Source organism: Echinops telfairi, unplaced genomic scaffold, assembly GCF_000313985.2.
Source record: "Echinops telfairi isolate 266 unplaced genomic scaffold, ASM31398v2 ScPeMD7_2010;HRSCAF=2546, whole genome shotgun sequence".
NCBI lineage: Eukaryota > Metazoa > Chordata > Mammalia > Afrosoricida > Tenrecidae > Echinops > Echinops telfairi.
The window spans coordinates 17,723,589-17,727,922 of record NW_022105908.1 but is presented as its reverse complement, the minus strand read 5'-3'; the positions used below and the strand labels follow the sequence as shown (position 1 = coordinate 17,727,922).

The 4,334-nt window shown below is 47.3% G+C and overlaps 1 pseudogene; it reads right to left on the bottom strand.

The window, feature by feature from the left end:
• Positions 1-2,302: 2,302 nt before the first annotated feature.
• Positions 2,303-2,774, bottom strand: LOC105979549 (annotated as a pseudogene).
• Between the last annotated feature and the right edge of the window lie 1,560 nt (positions 2,775-4,334).

Here is a 4,334-nt window from a genome sequence, read left to right as displayed (position 1 = left end):
TATTTATCTCCTTAGCACCTCCAAATGAGGTCATCAAGCTGAGACCTGATTGACAGGCTAAACCCCACCCCTTCACTCTTAAAGTCTCAAATTACAACAGATTACGTAACTACCATAAGGTGACCAGATTTTAACATTGGTAAAGCGGGACACCATTGATAAAACTCATATCCTGGTGAAATAGCCACATGGCAGCCGAAAACCGTATACCCTAGCTCGTCGTGCATTCTTTCCAAAAATCGGGACTGTTTTAAAACGCTGTGTGACGCGGGACAAATTGTTAAAAATTGGGACGTCTGGTCACCTTAAACTACCACAGTTATGCATTGGGCTCTTAGCTGCAAGATCAGTCGTTCAAAACCACCGACTGCTTCATGGGAGAAAAAGGAAGCTTTCTACTTCTGTAAAGATTTTCCGTCTCAGAAACTCACAAGGGCAGTTCAACTTTGTCAAGCGTCGCTATGTGTCAGCATTGATGGATGACAGTGAATTTTTGGAAACAGAAACTCAGGTAGCCTTGGTAGCGCTGTTGAGTGAGCTTTGGACTGCTAACAGCAAGGTTGACGATTCAAACCCACCAGCCGCACCAAGGGAGACAGATGAGGCTGTCAGTTCCTGTAAAGATGTACCACCTTGGGAACCCTGAGTAGAATCTCTGTGAGTTAGGATACGGGAGTCCTGCTGGAGCAGTAGGTGCTCCGTGGCATAATGGTTATGCGTTGGACTGCTAACCATAAGGTCCGCAGTTTGAAACCACCAAGCTACTCCACGGAAGAAAGACGAGACTGTCTACCCCTGTTAAGAGTGACAATCTTGGAAATCTACAGAGGCAGTTCTACGTTATCCGGGAGACTTGATCTGAGTCAGAATGGACTCTGGGCAGTGAGTGTGGGCTTTTAGTTTAGTTTGGTTGCTTTTTCTCCACAGGGCCGTTCCCTGCTCCTTTCTCTGTGCTGTTTGTTCTAAACGACACATGCTGCCCCCTCTTGGCTCATCTTCCCTGATCCCAGTGATAAAATGAATAACCAAACCAGTTGCCATCCGGGTAACTCTGGCTAAGAGCAGGAACCTCACGCCTGTCAGAGTAGAATTGTGTTCCGTAGGGCTTTCCGTGCTGAGTTTTCAACAGTAGATCACCAGGCCTTTCTTCTGCGGTGCCTCCAGGTGGACTTGAATTAACCATTTGCAACACCAAGGGACTATGCAATAGACTAGGGTTTTCTTTGGGCTTAGCGTGTTAAAAGCCTCCTTTTTGCCTCGAATCCTATGCATTAGTACTCATGAGCGTCCGAAGGTGGGACCACTCCTTATGACTTTCAGATAACGTCTCCATTGTGCTTTCTCAGGTACTCATCCTACAGGACAGCCAATCCCAACTTTTTAAAACAGACACGAGGGATGCTTTTTTATGACGTATCAAATAAGACATGCTTACAACATTTACAGCTACGGCACATCAATGCATGGCTACAGTGTGCAAGTGTTTCGCTAAGAGAAGAGGGATGCTTTTTTACAGGTGTACACTTAGCATTTTGAGATGGTGATGAAACCGCAAACTTTCTTTGGGTTGAAGATTGCACCCCAATAATGTATAATACCCACGGCCATCTAGTTGATTCTGACTCATGGCAACCTAGGGCTTCTGGGGCCGTATGTAAACCTTTCTGAGGGCAGACAGCCTCATCTTTCTCCCGCAGAGCAGCCGGTGGGCTTGAACTGTCAACCTCCCAGCCAGCAACCCAGTGCTTAATGCAATGTACCCCCAGTTATTTGACCCATCAGCTAGGCTCCCCATGGACTTTCCTAAGCCATGATCAAAGATGGGCTGTGTTCTAATCCCATTCTTTCAGCTCATACTCACAAAAGTGAAGGTGACAGACGCTGTATCACTTGAGTGAGCAAACTTTTGGGAGCACTATCCACGAATAGTCTGCTATCGTGAACGAAAAGAATTAGTAATTCACGTAACTCAGGTAAAAAATGCATCACTTCTGATGCTCCCTCCCCCACCAAAAAAATTAAAAAAGATTCAGATCCAGCCATGAGCTTTGCCTTCCCAGTTCATTTCGGGGTTTTGCTTGATTTTAAGTTCTGGGTCCTTTATGCCCTATCCCTCAGTGAACGACACACAGAAAACGCTTAGGACGTCTGGTAGGTCTCTCCGCCGTTCCCTTCCCGTCTTCTGAACAAGGAGGGAGTGACGCAGGACGCGGGCTCACTCTTTGTCTTGACAACTTTGTCCGCGTCCTTTTTTTTTTTAATTGAAAAAGTTTATATTTAGCATTCGCCAGCTGGGCTGGCTTCAGATGATTCCAATTTTGTTGGCAACATCTAATGCGCGTCGTAGTCAGGAGCCGGTCGAACGTATACCTTCTTCTCACCGTGAGGCCCGATCAAGGTGTTGACCTTGGCTACGTCCAAGTCCTAGAGCTTCTTCACAGCCGGCTTGATCTGGTGCTTGTTGGCTTTGACATCCACAGTGACCACAAGTGGGTTGTTCTCGTCGATCTTCTTCGTGGCAGACTCTGGTCCAGGGGAATGTGATGATGGCATGGTGGTCCAGCTTCTTTCTCCGGGGGGGCGCTCTTCCCAGCGTATTTGGGCTGCCTTCTCAGTCTCAAGGTCTTGGGCCGCCGGGAGGTAGGTGATGTGCGGATCGTCTTTTTTTTGTGGCTGTGGACGCCTTTCAGCATGGCCTTCTTGGCTTTTAAAGCCTTTGCTTTGGCTTCCCTTTTGGGAGGGGCAGACGCTTCCTTCTTCGCCTTCGGCGCCATGGTCGTCTTTGTCCGCGCCCTTACATGTCCTCTGTTTTCCTTCCTTTTTCACGATGGCAGCTCGCAGCTTGCAGAAGAATTAAGTATGTACGTCTCAAGGACGAAGCACGACTATCACCACTATTTATTTCCCAAACCTCTTGGTAACGGATTGCACTATGAACCACAAGGTCCGCCGTTCAAAACCACCAGCCACTCTGTGGGAGAAAGTCAAGACTTTCCACTCCCACAAAAAGTTACAGTCTTAGAAACCCACCGAGGCCATTCTAGCCTGTCCTACAGGAACACCGTGAGTCGGAATAGTAAGTTTGGTTTTGGGGTTTGGTTTTGTGTTTTCTTCATCATCCTAAATAGGTGATATTAGGGTGATCAAGAATCTTGGGAGCTGCCCTCCACAGGGGACTTTGGACCAAGTTTCTCTTGTCCCAATGACCAGTCCATCTTGCTGCCTCTCATCATCGGGTTGGTGCTCCTCGGCCTCCTCGCCCTGGTGCTGGTTGCCTTCTGCATCGTCCGCAGACGCCCACCCAGCTACCAGCCGCTCTGAGCATCGGCCTCCACCCCTGCGTTTATTTCCTCCCATGCAGCTGACTCCAAGACAGTCTTCCTCCTTCCCTCGTGTCTGGAGCAAAAATAGACCTCAGCCAGCGAGGAAGGGTGTGGCGATTTTTATTCCGCCCAACCAGTTTCCCCTTCCCCGCTGGGAGCCAGAGACCGGTGAAAACCGGTAGCAGTCATTGCCCTTGGTCTCCCTTTGTCCTGCCGGAATGAAAAGCCACGAGTTTCTTGTCCAAAACAAAAAAGAGGTCTTGGAAATAAATGTCCTGTTTTCCCTTCTGCTCACCCCCCAGTAACTACCTACTTCCAGTCTCTAGATGCAGTTGCCTGTTGTGGAGATTTCATATCCGTGGATCATATCATATTTGTCCTTTTGTGTCTGGCTTGTTTCACTCAGCCTACGATTGTCAGAATGCATCCTTGCCACGGTCGCTCCAGTTCTCTTTGCGACTGAATTGCCTGGTGTGGATATGCCCACAGTGTGTTCACCCTTTCATCTGTTGCTGGACACGTGAGTTCTTTGAATAGGCCTACTTCAGACAATCATATGATGCTAGTGACGGTTAATAGCCTTATATCGTTGTAAAGACCGTTTTAATGCTTAAAACAGTATTGATAATTTGCCAAAATGCATGGACCAAAGAGACTGATGATTGGACCATACGGTATACCCCTGAAATCCCAAATTGGGTAGAGTATTATACACCCTCTGATTAACCACTGTTATTTATGGAGCGCTTTTAGGGTTATTGTTTCCATTTCCTGTCTACCTACATGTCAAACTAATGCCTATCTTGTTATTCGACATTTTACATTATTACAATAGTAAAAAAAAGTCTGACTGCCTTGTGCATTAATGAATACGCAAGTTGAATACTGCATCTTGCAGTGATGAATGCTGAGAGTGAGGCTGGAGCAATGCGACTGTGATGGTTGAAAGTCTGTGTCGATTTGGCTGGACCAGGATTCTCAGTGGTTTGGCAGTTAGATAATGCTGCAATT